This window comes from Hemicordylus capensis, chromosome 2, assembly GCF_027244095.1.
Source record: "Hemicordylus capensis ecotype Gifberg chromosome 2, rHemCap1.1.pri, whole genome shotgun sequence".
In the NCBI taxonomy this organism is placed as follows: Eukaryota; Metazoa; Chordata; class Lepidosauria; order Squamata; family Cordylidae; genus Hemicordylus; species Hemicordylus capensis.
Window position 1 is genome coordinate 366548085 of NC_069658.1, and position 17163 is coordinate 366565247.

Sequence of the window (17163 nt, forward strand, 5' to 3'; positions counted from 1 at the left end):
AAATGGCCACCACAAGGAGATGGCTACACAATGGGGCTCCATCTGAGACCTAGTTGTTAATCCACATTAAGCCTCTGCCAACATGCCAGGATCTCTATTGCACCGGGGGGGGGGGCATGTTTTTGGCAATCCCCCTCCTTCCCTCTGCAGCTGCCTGTGTCTCCCAACATTATGTTGGGGGTCATTCAGATAAATAGTTTCAGGAGGCAGAGGTAGCTGCAGAGAGACTGCCAAAAGTCACCTTCCCCTTCATGCAACAGAAAACCCTGTAAGATTGGTGGAGGGTTATCCTGCATGTTGTCCACTGTTTATTTGTATGAAAAATAACAGAAATGAATCACAGTGAATGATGTTGCAAAAAGGAAGTCCTCGTTTGTTGCATGGCATATTCATTTCAGTACCAATGGATATGGATATGGATATGAATGAGACCTGTTGTATATAGTTCCATTAGTTCTGAAAAAGCATATGCCTACTGTTGAGGATGTAACACTACTAGTAGTTTCAATCTCCCCTTTCTTAGCACCAATATGTGATTATTTTTATTTATTTGCAAATATTGTCCCACCATGCAGAGTTCCATGAGCCATGTCCACACTGCCCATGCTGCTGTGACCATTTAAAATAAAATCCACATCCTTGTACAAGAACCATGTGGTGCAAATCCTGAAAAACGGTGCAAATGCAGTCGCATGGCACTTCAGCTATTATTTCTAATGAATATAGTTTTGTACAACCGCATCTGCATGAGTTTTGGGGATTTGTGCAACAGCACTCTTGTGCAGCAATGTGAAATCAAATGCCCAAAGCAGTGTGGGCAGTGCAGAAATGCCTGTAGGACACTGCATGGCATGTGAGCCATTATAACCTACTTCTCAAGCTGGCTAAAATATCATAAAATACAATAGAACAGAATATCACAGCGACAGAAAAATTAAAGAGACTAGAACACAAGGTAAAACAACGAACAGGATTAAAATACAATGAAGTGGTATTTGGGAAGGCCAGGCCAGTCTGAAGAGGAAAGTGCTTGGGATGCACCAGGAATCTGGTAGGAAGGGTGCCAACTGGACATCCTATGGCAGGAAGTTTCACAAAGTAGAGGGCAGAGAGAACAGAGAAGAGAAGAGAAGAGAAGAGAAGAGAAGAGAAGAGAAGAGAAGAGAAGAGAAGAGAGACCCTCTATCATGTCACTGCTGAAGGAGGTGGAACACACAAGAGGGGCCCCCTAAACAAACCTATGGGATGCACAGGCTTGTTTTTGCACATACTATGTTCAACTTGAAAGGATTTAGTCCATGGGTAACGCCCTGGTCCATGTTCATTGGAGATGCTGCAAAAATCTAATTTGCCAAACAAGCAATCTGTTGCAGAGACCATTATGAATTAGGCTTCCCCCTTCCACCCCAGATACCCTAATTCCATTTGATTCTTACCATGCGGCCACCACAAATATTGTGTTGGGAAGTAACTGGTTGACTGCACATAAGTTTGAGAGACAGCCTTTTTCTTGCAGACAAAGTCTCCATGTTGACATACTATGTCTCTGTTAACCAGATGCTGGGAATAGTCAACATGGGAAGGTCATCAGCCTTATACCCTGTCTGTGAACTCTCAAAGGAATCAACTACCCATTGCTGAAAACTGTATGCTGGACCTTGGTCTGATTCAGTAAAGCAACTCTCATATTCTTATATTACTCCCACGTCAATATTAAGTATAGCACAATTTATCCAGATCTCAAAATGAAGAGTATGCTGTGTGGCTGTGTCTTCAGGATCACAATACAGCCAGAGTCATGTAAACTTAGATGGACATTAGTTGTTGAAAGGTGATGGGCCAGAACTGGCAGTCAAATCTGGGAATTCTACCTTATCATTTTGCTCTTTATCTCTTTTCTCTTCTTTGATTTGACCTTTTTCTAGTGCCACTACAGCACTAGAAAGAGCTCAAGAGCTCAACCAGAAAGCACAAGCAACATACTGGTAAAGAGTGCCTAAGCATTAGCAATACTTTTCATCTTTAGAGATGCAAAACTCCTGGGGAACAATTCAAGAGCAGCATTTTATTTTTCAGATGTTTAAATATCTTTAGGGCAGAAGATGCTTAGACAAAGAATGAAAAGAATGAGAATTAAGAATAATCCCTCACGTGCAGATACCACCTGCTGACAATAACAATGGTAAAAATTGAAGTGCTGAGGAGAGAAAGGCTTTTGAACAAGCAGACAATGAGTTCAATCCTGCCAAAGTTAAGCACTGTTAAGTTCTATTGATTGTACTAGGAGAATTAAGGACATGCTTAACCAGAATCAACAGACGTTCTTCTGAAAAGAGCCGCCTTTATACTGGGAAGCACTGTAGTCAGAAACCACAAAATCATAACCATGTATGAATTACTGGCTGAAAATACATTCCAATATCTGTGATCAATGTCCCCCATATCAAAAAACAAATCAAACCAACAATTCGAAATAAAGGGCCCTTTGTGATTCTGAATTGTTTAGGCGTTGATACAGGAAAAAGGTAATCTGGCCTTTGATTTTTCCTTTTAATTTTCAAGCCAGAAACATAGTACTTGAAGTATGTCATGTGAAGTATTAAAGTTAAAAGTATTCATTTATTTTTTAGCACAGTTAAGCAAGACAGCTTGGGTGATACTGATCTGTTGTCATAGTAGCCTACTTTCCTTAAGGAAAGTAAACTTATGAGACCACCTTATGGGACATCTTGTGTGTCCGTGTGTCCATTCGTCTGTCCGTGTCCTCACTACCAACTTTGCAATGTCTGGGCCAATATTAACTAAATTTGCTACAGCTGTAGGGACGCCTCAGTGATGTAGTTTGTAATGATGTCATCCATGCACCCCAATTCAAGATGGCAGACACAAGTGGGCTAACTTCTGGACCATCTAACTGATTTGAACCAAATTTGGTAGAATTGTAGTGAGTGACACATAGGGACACCTCAATGGTGTAGCTTTTAATGATGGCATCCACCCTGACTCAAGACTACACATTGCTGGAAACTGTATGCTGGACCTTGGTCTGATTCAGTAACGCAACTCTCATATTCTTATATTTGAACAAAGTTGGTACAGTTGTAGTGAGTGACACATAGGGATACCTCAGTGGTCCACCCTAATTCAAGATGGTGGATGCATGAACATTTGGGATGCAAGTGGACTAACTTGTGAACCACCTCACCAATTCTAATAAAATTTGCTACAGCTGTAGGGACACATAGCGATGTCTCAAGGGCATTTGAGGTACAAGTAAGCTGCTTTGTGAATCGCCTAATCAACTCGGACCCAATTCAGTGCAGTTGTAGTGAGTGACACAAAAGTGCACCTTAGCAGTGTAGTTCATAATGACGTTATCTACCCAAATTCAGAAAGTGGACATGCGAACATTTGAAGCACAAGACGACTAACTTGTTAACCACCACCTATTTGTAGCAAATTAGCTACAGTGTAGGGACACCTATCAAGCAACACTTGGTGCTTTCCTGCTCATTTTCCTACTTCTGACACTTCACTGAAATCACTGGCAAGATTCTAAACAAAACCTTATGAAATATCATAAAAAGGCTATGCAGCAATTGATCATCTAGTTTCGTTTGCAGTGACTGGGCTCCTTTTAGATGCATCTGCTAGTTCCAATTAATTTGCACCTAAATGGTCACAATTTTGTTTCATAAGAGACAAAAATGCTCAAGAGGCCTCATTAGTGGTTCAGAATAACAATAAAGCTTACTCGGAACGGTCATTTCTCGTGAAACCAAGCAGGTTTGCTCCTTAGTTTAATTTCTATTGGAGGCAGCATAGCTATGACAACTTAAAACTAGTTTATTAGGAACTTTGATGAATATTCTGTCTGGTTAAAATACATTAACACACATTACTAGAAATCTGTGCACAACAAAGGTAATTAAGGTGCTCCAATACTCTTCTATCATTCTATAATTTAAGTGTTCACAAAGTTGGGATATGAGAGCTTATGGGAAGAAGGTGCCACCTTTACTTTGCTTTGTGCTTTAAATATCCAATAACACCCACCACCCACCAGCATTCTGGCCACTGAAACATCCCATTTAATCCAATTTGCTCCACAACCTGAAGCCATATCCTCTTATCAATCCACGTAGTCTATGTCTAAATATGCTATACCGAAAACCACACAAGTGTTTCCTTAAAAACAACAGTTGATACAGAACTTCTCCAAAGAGAACTTTATGCTCAAATTTGGAAGGGCTGGGAGACAAAAAAATGGTGAAGCCACACCCCTGACTTACCTCATTACCCCTCCTTATTTTGGGATGGCATTCCATCTACCACCGGCTGGCACCCACTATCGTGTTTCCTTCAAACATTCCTCCATAACGATGTTATACAATTTTGTTCTGAGAAGAGGTTATGAAGGGGAAAGGACAACTGTCAGTGGAGAACACCATTTGTTCTCAAAACACTCCTTCGTATGATGCTATGTAATGCTGGCTCATACTGTGGCTCAAAGTGGCATTCTGGGGAAACAGGGGTAGCCACCAGAAGGAACACTGTGCTGCTGGTAGTAAGTTTACTCCCATCCCATAAAATTGCCTCCTCAAATTGCTAAAATACTGCAATTGTATTGCAATTGCAGCAGCCCTTGCAAAGACTGCAAGTTGCTCCTCCAGCTGGTGGATCAGTAAGTGAGCAGAGGAAGATGGTGAGGAGGCTGTCTTGATGATAGAGAGGCTTGTAGGGAGGAGAAGGAAGGATGCAGGATTTTTTGAGCTCAGATTTAAATCTAAGCCAGAGAAGAAATCAGGGCTGAAATGTTCACCTCTTTTAAAAAATGAACTTTTATGATCTCCATGTTTATTTTCAGTGTTGAAACTGGAGAAGTTTGCCAGCCTCATTTATTTATTTATTTATTTATTTATTTAAACATTTTTATACCGCCCAAAACTTACGTCTCTGGGCGGTTTACAACAAAATAAGAACAAAATAAAACATTCGTTAAAACAAAAATGGGGGGGGGGACACGCACATTACAACAATGTAAAAATTTAAAATAATATTTTAAAGCAGCATTAAAAGCTGTCAGAGATGGGGAGGCTCTTATTTCACTAGGGAGCGTATTCCAAAGCCTTGGGGCAGCAACGGAGAAGGCCTGTCCCTGAGTGGCCACCGGACGAGCCGTTGGCAGTTGCAGACGGACCTCTCCAGCAGATCTCAGTGGGTGGTGGGGTTCATGACGAAGAAGGCGTTCTCTTAAATACCCAGGGCCCAAACTATTTAGGGCTTTATAGGTTATAACCACCACCTTGTATTTTGCCCAGAAAATACAGTGTAGCCAGTGTAGCTCCTTCAATACAGGAGTTATATGGTCTTTCCGAGATGACCCAGAGACCAGCCTGGCTGCTGCATTCTGGACCAGCTGTAGTTTCCGGACTATGTACAAGGGCATAGAGCGCATTACAGTAATCCAGTCTGGAGGTTACCAGCTGATGTACCACTGTTTTGAGGTCGTTCACCTCAAGAAACGGATGCAGCTGGCTTATCAGCCGAAGCTGATAGAAGGAACTTCTGGCCACCTCCTCAACCTGGGACACCAGGGAGAGGCTTGGATCCAGAAGGACCCTCAGACTGCGTATCTGTTCCTTCCAGGGAAGTGCGACCCCATCCAGAACAGGCCCACCAAGGCAGTCTCCACCCCATAGACAGCCCGAAAGCCAGTTTGAAATGGGTCAAGATAATCAGTTTCATCCAAGACTGTCTGGAGCTGGGAGGCCACCACCCTCTCAATTACCTTGCCCAGCCATGGAAGGTTGTAGTCGTTCAAGTCCAAGGGATCCTGGGTAGGCTTCTTCAGAAGTGGTCTAATAATTGCCTCCTTAAGACAAGGAGGCATCCTACCTTCCCTCAGAGATGCGTTTATAATCTCTACCAGGCCCTCTACAACAACCCCGCTGCCAGATAATATAAGCCATGTCGGACATGGGTCAAAAGAACAGGTGGTAGGCTGCAAAGACAAAAGTTCCTATTTTAGCAACAGTTTTAGCACACTGAGAATAAAATCTTATAATTAAATCAAACCCAGGAAATAGCCTGCGAGAATGATGAGCAAGTGTTGACAGGGATGGGGTTTTTCTGTGAAATCTGCCTGATTCACTCACAAATACTATTATTACACAAATGTTCACTACAAAAAAACCCAACCCAGCTCACATTTCCTAATTTGAAGGTAATCTGTCCACAGTTGTGCTTCACGGTGATTTGATTTGGTGTTAAGATCTAAGTTTCTAGCAGATTAATGGCTTAGATACAGCATTACCAATTACCCAGGCCATCTGTAAAAAGGCATTTGTACAGTTCTCTCTGTACTGGACCATTTCACATGCTACAGGAAATTACATATTTCAGTGCTCCCCCATAAAACAAAACAAAACAAAACTCTCTGTATGTGGAAAGATGACATGTCAGAGAAAAAGTAATATACACATATATACATATACATTTCCCCTCCTACACAGAGGTTATCCCCATATGGGAAACATGTTGTTTGTGTGGCAGCCTACTGATCAAACCGGTATTTTTTCCTGTTTGTAAAATGGGAATTACAATGTCCAGTCTTAGAATTGTACATTACATTGGAGGCAGCTCTTGAGAAGGCAAGGCTCAGACTAGGGGAGGGAGCAACCTTTTTCTTTCTTTCCAAAATAAGAAAGCAAGCAAATAAATAAATAAATCAATAAACAACCAAATAAGAGGTAAAGGACAAGGTAAGTTTGTTGGGACTAGTCTTTTCTAGGGTTTGATTTCTGGCTGGCCAGGGTTTGTTTTTGACAGGGTAGTTTCAGTTTCAGTTTTGCCTAGAAACTCAGTGGGTGGGGATTAGCTGCAGGTGAGTCATACAGTGTATGGGAGGGGCCACATTCCTGAGGTAACTCCATTTGGAAGCAGCCCTTGAGAAGACATGGCTCAGACCAGGGGAACTTTGCAAACAGGATATATAACTTATATCAAAGGAGTTTTGTGTAGAGTTTAGCAGACAGGTTTGCAGGGTGGTGCACAAGCGGCCCCCCTTTCATCTAAAAGGAGACAGCTAGCACAAGAAGATGAGTACTACACCACTTTTGTAATTTTCTTGGAAGACAGAGCTTAAAATATTTAATGAGCTGACAACTGCAGCTAGGACCAAGCTTCCAAGAACACGAGCTCTACATATTATAAATAGCCAATAGAACTAGTTATGAAGGTAGAATGCCAGTAGGAGAGGGGTGCTTCCCAGAGTATTGCACAAAGTGTCGTATGTATGACTATCTGTCTGAGAGGCAGAGGTTGTGGGCTGTGTGCTTGGTGTAAAGAGCTCCAGGCTCTCAGGGAACAAGTTTATTCCCTCAGAGTCAAGATGGCTAACCTAGAAAAGCTCAGGGAGGCAGAGAGGTATGTGGATGAGACCCTCAGAGGCATCCCAGTCCCAGACTGAAATTTCCTCTGCTGTCATGGAGAATGAAGATCTCAGGGAAGGAGGATATCAGTCTGAGAAAGAGCCAGAGATAAGGAACCTTGGACTTAATCCTGAGTGGTGCCCAGGACCTGGAGCGAGATGTCAGATATGTAGAACCACTGCCAAACAGTGACCACAGCGTGAATCAGTTGAGCTTATATGCAAGTAAAGCATGCCAAGAAAATCTAATACAGATGCCTTAGAATTCAAAAGAGGAAGCTTCTCAAAAATGAAAGGACTGGTAAAAAGGAAGCTGAAAGGGAAATTGGATGGGTCAAATAACTCCAGAAAGCATGGAACTTATTTATAACCACCAAATTAGAAGCTCAGTTAGAATGTATACCAAGAAGGAGGAAAGGTACCACCAGGTACAGGAGTATGCCAGCATGGCTAACAAGCAGAGTCAAGAAAGCTATAAAAGGAAGGAAGACTTCCTTCAGAAAGTGAAAGGCCTGCCCAAATGAAGGGAAAAGAAAGGAACCTAAGCTCTGGCAAAATAAGAGCAAGGAGAATAAGGGATGCAAAAAGAAAGCTTGAGAAGCATACTGCTATAAGTGTCAAGGGGAATAACAAAAACTTCTTAAAATATATCAGAAGCAGAAAACTTGCCAGGGAGGTGGTTGGACCCTTAGATGATGAACAAGATGTAAAAGGGCTTATAATAGCAATAGCAATAGCAATAGCACTTACATTTATATACCGCTTTATAGCCGGAGCTCTCTAAGCGGTTTACAATGATTTAGCATATTGCCCCCAACATTCTGGGTACTCATTTTACCGACCTCGGAAGGATGGAAGGCTGAGTCAACCTTGAGCCCCTGGTCAGGATCGAACTTGTAACCTTCTGGTTACAGGGCGGCAGTTTTACCACTGTGCCACCAGGGGCTATAAAAGAGGATAGGGAAATTGCAGAGAAGCTGAAGAAGTTATTTGCATCTGTCTTCATGATGGAGGGTGCTGACCATATATCTGAGCTTCTTAGACTTGGAGGCTGAAGAACTGGGCCCATTTGAAGTGATGAGAGAGGATGTTCTAAACTGCCTTGAAAAACTAAAAATTAAAAAATTGCCAGGGCCAGATGACATCCTCCCAAGAGTTCTGAAGGAATTCAGATGTGAAATTTCTCATCTCCAAGAAAAAATATGCAACTTGTCCCTATAGTCAGGCTTTGTAATAGAGGACTGCAAAGTAGCTAATATAACTCCATTATTTAAAAAGGGATCCAGGGCGGATCCAGAAAATTACAGTGCAGTTAGCTTAATTTCTGTGCTGGGTAAATTGATGGAAGGCATATTTAAGGACAAAATTATATAGAAGAACAGGCCTTGCTGAAGGAGAACCAGCATGGCTTCTGCAAGGGCAAATCCTGCCTCACCAACCTCTTGGAGTTATTTGAGAGTGTCAACTGGCATGTGGATAAAGGTGATCCAGTTGGCATAATATGCTTGGGCTTCCAAAAAGCTTTTGACAAAATTCTCCACCAAAGGCTCTTGCATAAACTTAGCAGTCATGGGATAAGGGGACAGGTTCATGTGTAGATTGGTAACTGGTTGAAGGCCAAGAAACAGGGTAGGAATAAATGGACAGTTTTCACAATGGAGGGAAGTAAGAAGTGGGGTCCCACAGGGATAATACATGATAACCTGTGTAATCCTTTAGCAGGAAATAGTAAAGGGTGCTGCAATGGTTTGATAAATATTTTATCTCATACCATACATGTTCATAAGACTGGCCATAGCAGGTTTTGCTAGATTTAACAATCAGCAGTTTTATAACAACAACAACAACAACAACAACAACAACAGTAATGGGCTGGATGAGGGAGAATAAACTGAAGCTGAATCCAGATAAGACGGAGGTGCTTATTGTGCAGGGTCAGAACTCTAGAGACGATTTTGATCTCCCTGTTCTAGATGAGGTCACACTTCCCCAAAAGGAACAGGTTCTCAGTCTGGGAGTACTTCTGCATTCACATCTCTCCCTGGTTTCTCAGGTTGAGGCGGTGGCCAGGGGTGCTTTCTATCAGCTCCAGCTGATACGCCAGCTGCGCCAGTTTCTCGAATCAATGACCTCAAAACAGTGGTACATTTGTTGGTAACCTCCAGACTTGACTTTTGTAATGCGCTCCACGTGGGGCTGCCTTTGTACGTAGTCTGGAAACTTCAGTTGGGTCAGAATGCGGCAGCCAGGTTGGTCTCTGGGTCATCTCAGAGAAACTACATTATTCCTCTGTTGATGGAGCTACACTGGCTGCCAATAGATTTCCAGACAAAATACAAAGTGCTAGTTATAACTTATAAAGCCCTAAACAGCTTAGGTCCTGGGTATTTAAGAGAGTGTCTTCTTCACTACGAGCCCCATTGCCCATTGAGGTCATCCGAGGAAGTCCGTCTCCAGTTACCGCCAACTCGTTTGGTGGCTACACACAGGCGGGCCTTCTCGGTTGCTGCCCCGAGATTGTGGAATGTGCTCCCTGCTGAGATACGATCCTCCCCATCTCTGGCAATTTTTTAAAAAAACACACCTGAAAACCCATCTTTTCACCCAAGCTTTCTCAGCTTTTTGCATTTTTTAGGTTTTAATCTCCAGTTTATTTTAAATTGTTAAATAGTTTTAAGTTTTTGTATGTGTTTTTAACTTGTTTTATGCTATTGTTAACCGCCCAGAGATGAAAGTTTGGGGTGGTGTAAAAATTGGAAAAATAAAATAATAAATAAATAAACTTTATTTGTTGGCTGCCACATAACACGTTGTTCTCTGGGCAGCTCACAACACAGCATTAAAACATGAACTAAAAACACAACACATTAAGTCATAACAGACCAACAAAGCGGGGGATACAAAATACAATACAAAGCAATTTAAATCAGTTAAAATCAAAATTAAAAATCAAAATTTAAAAGGCCTAAGTGAACAAAAAAGTCTCTATCTGGTATCTAAAAGAACAAAGGGATAAAGCCCGGCGAACCTCACTGGGGAGGCTATTCCAAAAATGGGTTACAACCACTGAAAAGGCCCTCTCCCTAGTAGCCATCTGCCTCACCTTGTTTGATAATGGCACTCAGAGGAGGACCTCTGAGGAAGATCAAAAGGTAGAAGAACATATGGTCCCAATCTGGACCCTGAGTTCTCCCTGAAAGATCAGGTATGTAACTTGGGAGTGCTCCTGGACCCAAAGCTCTTTTGGTTGCTCAGGTTGAGGCAGTGGCCAGAACTTTTCCATCAGCTTCGGCTGATATGTCAGCCACGTCCATTTCTGGAGGTAAAGGACCTTAAAACAGTGGTACATATGCTGGTAACCTCAAGGCTAGATTACTGTAATACACTCTACATGGGGCTGCCTTTGTACATAGTCTAGAAACTACAATTGGTACAGAATGCGCAGCCAGATTGGTCTCCGGGACAACATGAACGGAGCACCTAGCACTGATTTTAAAAGAATGGCACTGGCTGCTGTTAGGTTTCCAGGTGAAATACAAAGTGTTGGTTATTACCTATAAAGCCCTTAACGGCTTGAGCCCAGGGTTTTAAAGAGAGTGCCTTCTTTGTCATGAACCCTGCCGCCTGCTATGATCATCTGGAGAGGTTCAGTTACAATTGCCGCTGGCTCATCTGGTAGTGACCCAGGACCGGGCTTTCTCTGTGGCTGCGCTGGGGCTTTGGAATATGCTCCCCGCTGAAATAAGAGCTCCTTCTCTGTTTGTTTTCAGGAAGACCCTCAAGACTCACCTATTCTCACAGGCTTTTAATTAGAATTAATTTTAATAATTTGTTTTAATAACAGTTTTATGTGATTGTTTTTATTGTTTTTTGTGGATTTTAATCAGTGATTTTTAAAATATCATTTTAAACTTTGTACACTACCTAGAGAGGTACATATCAGGTGGTATAAAATATGATGATAGATAGATAGACAGACAGATAGATAGATAGATAGATAGATAGATAGATAGATAGATAGATAAGGGGCAAGGCATTCCCTCAGGTAACATCACCCAACCAATTTAGGGCTTTAAAGGGCTTTTTATTATTATTTTAATTAACCCCCCAATTTAAAGCTAGCACTTTAAATTAAGCCCAGAAATTGACTGGGAGCCAGTGCTGCTGGTGTAATATGCTCAAAATGCCCAGTCCAAGTTAAGAATCTTACTGCCCTATTTTGTACCAGCTGCAGTTTCCAGACTGTTTTCAGATTGTATGCAGTCCTACGTACATACATTGAAATAATCGAAGTGAGAAGTTACCAGAGCATGACTAGCAGTAGCCAAGCTATCTCTGTCCAGGTAAGGCCGCAGTTGTTATATCAGCCGAAGCCACTTGAGCCTCTAGTGACAGTGCTGGTTCAATGAGCACCCCCAAACTGGTCCTGCAGGGGGAGTGCAACCCCATCTAGAACAGGCTGAACATCATTCACCCAGGCAGAGGAACCACCGACCAACAGTACTTCTGTCTTGTCTGGATTGAGTCCTAGCTTGTTCACCCTCATCTCGTTTTATATCTATTCCTTAAAAAGCTAGAAATCTGACAATTATTGTGGATGAGTACTGGAGCACCTGTTGGCAAGTGGGAGTTACTGGCAGACTTGGATAACCCCCAGATATGTCAATTTCACAAAACCTTAAGGGGCCAACCCACCCACCCCCTTCCATGTTAGTCAATGGGACAGAATATTTGTGAGCTTAGACAGTTAACAGGTGGGAGGAACAAATGGAACTGAGTAGTTGGATAAGGAAAGGAGGGCTTTAGAAAAAAAGAGCAGGGGATTTCTCAGCTTGAAGTATCCTTGCTCAAGACAGTCACTGCTTTCGCTTCTGAGATGGAAATGTTTTATATCTGCTCCCCTCATACACAGAAATAAAACTAAATAGATTTAACTAGTCGTTTATTCAGCAACAACTCCATTTTCTCCTTCTCCTCCTTTTTCCTTTCTGACTCCAGCCCCCACACAGGATCCCCACTGGGACAAACATTCAAACAACAAAACACAAAAGATAACTAGCAAGAATACAACAGGAAAGCTGTGTAATAATAACAGAAGAACAGAAGAAAATAATAACGGAAGAAAATTCTGAAGTTCTGGGGCTCCCACACCATTCATTTAACCTTATTCTATTTCTGTAAGCGAATAGGTTTGCCATTTAATCTCTGTGTTATAAAGTTACCCCCCCACTCGCCAAGTGCTAGTGAGCAAGTTTTGAAGGAATTTCCTCACAACTCTCCAACTGTACAGATCTGGAGGTTCAGATCAGTAGAAACATACTGTAGATCACGCTATACTATAGCATGTAGAGCCTTGCTTCTTAACATTAACTCTTGAAGCTTTAGGGCTGGTTGAAAAGGCGCTTGGACTGAGCACCAGTGCCACCCTCTCAACAAACAACAACAACAACGAACAATAAAAATTCACACATGACAACAGACTCAATTTAGAATGGGACTCTTGTCTTTGTTGCTAACTTTTTGTTTTGTCACCATGCTCAGCCACAGGCTCAGGAAAGACATGCACACAAGGGATATAGTGCAACATTTTGATGCAGGTCCATACTTCTAGACTTGTACTGCCAGAGAGAATACACGCTCCCTCCCAACAGGAACTTTTTAGGTTAAATTCGGACATCTGGCAAGTTTTCACTAGAGAGCAAACGAGAGAGAAAGAGAGAGAAAAGCCCAGCACTCTCTCATTAATTGAGCTCTACCTACCTCCTGATTTATTTACCTCCCCTCCTCCCTCTAGTCTTGGGAACAATGCTGGGAATCTGGCCTCAGCAATCCAATCAGAGTTTTCCTTAAATAGGATTTGTCTAGCTATATGGCCCTTGGGTGCTCCCACACAGTCCATGAATTCTAAAACAAAAAGCAATTATTATGATAGATTTCTTGTCCTTTTTTTCTTGGCCCATCTGTGGCTCTTCATCTGGGGGCCCACACTTTTCATTTTCAGTAACATACAAAAGGAAATCAGTCTAGGAGTTTACCTAGCTACAGCTACCTATGACCTATCATCTCACTTCTCTTATTCTACTTGACTCTCCCTTCTCCTGTCTGAGCCTACTGTCAAAAAGAAGCTTGTTACTTTCTTGAAGCAGTGGCGGCATGCTATGCTCATGTGATTCTGTAAAGCTGCCAGGCACCCTGGTGGCACTATAACAATAATACATGGGTTAGGGTATTGCATCCCCCAGCCCTCAGGGACATAATTTCAGGAGGCACAGGCAGCTGCACATGGAAGGAGTAATGGCCCCAAATCACACCCACACACCCACATGCAATGGTAAACCCAGCTGCATCAGCAGAGGGCTACTCTGGATGTCCGTCAGTTTTCCAACATGTCAGTGTTCTTTTGAAAGCTGGGCGGGGGGGGGGGGACCCAAACTGAATGCTTAAGAGAAGGTAATTTACAAAACAGTTGGATTTGGATGATTTGGTTCAGTCCTCAAAGATTACACACAGACACAACTTCTCTAACAGAGTTATACTGAGAGGCTGTTCTCAAGCACAGGGAAGCCCAGGCTAACGAAGCCAAGCTCAGTCTTGCCTGCCATGTGAGAACAGACAGGATTGCGCCCGATCCCAGCAGCACCTTGGCAGCAAACCTGCCAAGCCAGTCACCCTCTTAAATGGGGTTAAGGGAGCAAGCACTCCCTTAGCCCCATTTTTTGATTGTCTGCCAGCCCTGGCTGCTTGCTGCTTGCAGCCAGGGATGGGAGACTGTGGAGCGCCTGGCTAGTATAGCAGGAATCCCCATAATGCACCGCACACTCAAGCAGTGCATTATGGGAGTTCCAGGGGTCAGGGTGATGCATCCTCCCCCCCCCCAACTCTCCACATTGCAAGAGAAGGCAGTTGCACATCTGGGCATGCAATCTCCGCACCCAGACCAGAGGCATTCGCCATTTGTGGGGAGGTAAGCTTTTTGAGGCTTCCTCCCTGCTCTCCCTCAAACCCTTTCTTTCCGATCATGTGAAGGGATCAGAGTTCTAACTTCTAACAACAGAATCTTCTAACAACTTAATAATCCACTCCCTGGGCCATCCTTAACATGGGCTGAGGAACACGAGTTCAAAAAAAAATCTGTTTGTCCACAAAATCCTTAGGAGAAACAATGGCCATTCTTCCTCAGCATTGACAAAAATCACAAGGGATGAGTCAGAAAGCTATTTGCTTGCTGTTCATTTGGAATGCATGGATTCAGGCAGGAATCCACTCTGCAGGATGTCAGGGAGATCACACCTCCTTTAGCAACTGTGTGCCCCTCTCTAAGAGGCCCACATCTGACTTTAAGGACCATTCCACAAAACTCCGTTTCAGTATAGATATATCTACTTCCAGGAAAGATTAAGTGTTGAATAAATGTCAGATCCTATAAATTTGAGTGTGTGCACTTCTTAAAAAGAAAATAAAAAAATTAAAGCAAGTGTTGGAGTGTAGAGTTGGTTTTTTCCTTTTTCTTTTTTTCCTCTTCCCCCCTAATCTGATTGATTCATCCAAAACAAGGACATTACGCAACAGATACATCATCTAAATTCCAGAGATTTGAACTGAAAGCAACCATTTCCAAAATGGAAAAACACATTTGAGCACATTTTAAGGGTACTTGCATCTCTCAGAGAGATATGTACTATAATGTAGGGTTTCTGATACTTTGTTAAAGGGGTGCTCATCACTAAAATTTTGAGGGGTGGGAGAAAATATGTTTTTTGGGGACAGAAACTTGAGGGGGAAACTCCTTAAATGCTTGGAGGGATGTATATGCAACCCTGTTTTTTAAAACATGGATACCATTGAATACCAAGTATCCTTTCACTCAGATTGTCAGTTTTGCCCCAGCAAACTTGAGACTGATATAGTTTGAGTAACGTCTCCTGTAGGAGTCCAGAGAAATGGGAATATTTTTTGTTTACCATGCACCAAGATTTGGATCTATCTTGCCAGTGGAAAGCTTTGGAAAACAGATTGAGAGGAAGCATGGCAAAACACATTCCTATGATTTTAAAAAAATCATCAAGGTCTGCATGAGTAATGAAGCAATTGCACGATCACAACTCAACCACCGTATCAATTAACACTTGTAATATGAAATGGCTTGCCTTTCATTTTTAGCCTATTACAGTATACATTTATTTCAGTATTTTAAAGATAAACCTTCCAAGTTCTGTGATGAAGTAGAGATGAGATTAGATAGCCCTGTACTCATTTTGCAGTTTGGATTATTGTTAGTCTTTTATCTCCATGAACAGTGTATACAATGCCTTTAGAGATCAAAATACATATTATGACAAATACAGCATATCTATTTTAAACTAAGATCAAAATTTGGAGTAAATAACATTCAGTTTGTAATTAATTATAAGCACAAATGAAGGGCTTAAGGCTCTGACTTTTCAGCATTTCCAGATCCTCCTTCCTGAAGTTTCAGTGCACTAGGATATAAATCGTGCATAATGTCAAAAAAGCTTACAGTTGTTTTCTTGTTTCTGTCCTTTCTGCTTGCATGGTAAATCATTTGTTATAGTTTCTTCTATCTAATCCACTGATTCTTAAACTCTTGTCCTTGGGTATTAGTGGTCCATAGTTCTTCGGATGGTCCCCCAAACCACAAGCAACATAACAGGAAAAAAATGCTGAGAATCTTTTCCTAAGCAAGGACTAATGAATGCCAAAATAAAACTGCAGCCCTTCAGGACTTCCAAAGCAGCTGCACAGCATGCAGAGGAAATTTAGGCTGAATTTAGATGCCTTTGTGGCCTCCCCCGCAGTTATCATAAGGTAAGAAAAGGTGGTGGGCCTCAAGAAGCAAGAAGGGGGTCCACAATAAAACAAGGTTTAAAAGTCACCAGGTCTGCCACCTTTGTTTTTTCCTGACCTTGCTCCTGTGGCCTGATACACATAAAATAAGCAGGTAAATGTTTCCTACCCCATCCATGCTAAGAGGAACATAGGGAGTTGCCTTATACTGAGTCAGACCATTGGTCCATCTAGCTCAATATTGTCTGCACAGACTGGAAGCAGATTCTCCAAAATTTCAGGCAAGGTTCTCTCTCAGTCCTATTTTGGAGATGCCAGGGAGGGAACTTGGAACCTTCTCTTCCAGGGTGCTCTTGCCAGAACAGCCCCATGCCCTAAGGAGAATCTCTTATAGTGCTCACATGTAGTCTCCCATTCATATGCAACCAGGACAGACCCTGCTTAGAAAAGGGGGCAAATCATGCTTGCTACCACAAGATCAGCTCTCCTCCAATTTCTTAACCATATCTGTCAGCTAGTCTGCAGTGTTACTTGTACAAGATCATTACATTGTACAAGATCATTACTTGTACATGAACCATTAGCAAAGGTGGCAATTGTAAAAGTCACTCCTAGTCAAACCCATCTCAACTCCTATCTTTCAGGATATCAATATTTCATGTGAAGCAGAATAAACTTTGTGGAACACTACTACTGTTCTCAATAAATCCAGAGTGGTGGTATGTTACCACTCATTCTATCATAGATTTTGGCACACATTTGCTTCTGATCTAAGTAGCTTTGCTTGCTACTTAGCAAGATAAAATAGGTGACAAAGCCACCCCAGGGTGATGACACTTGCCCCAGCAGATTTTAATTGTCTATATGAGTTCTATGTCCTGGAAGAAATGCTCCTATCAATGCAACCGGTAACAGCAATTGCCATT

At 42.2% G+C, this 17163-nt stretch overlaps 1 protein-coding gene across 7 annotated transcripts in view; it reads right to left on the reverse strand.

Annotated features, from left to right (window-relative positions):
* The window catches only part of KCNIP1 (potassium voltage-gated channel interacting protein 1), a 539171-nt gene that overhangs the window by 20903 nt on the left and 501105 nt on the right, over window positions 1–17163 (reverse strand). The gene's annotated exons all lie outside the window — the stretch shown is intronic.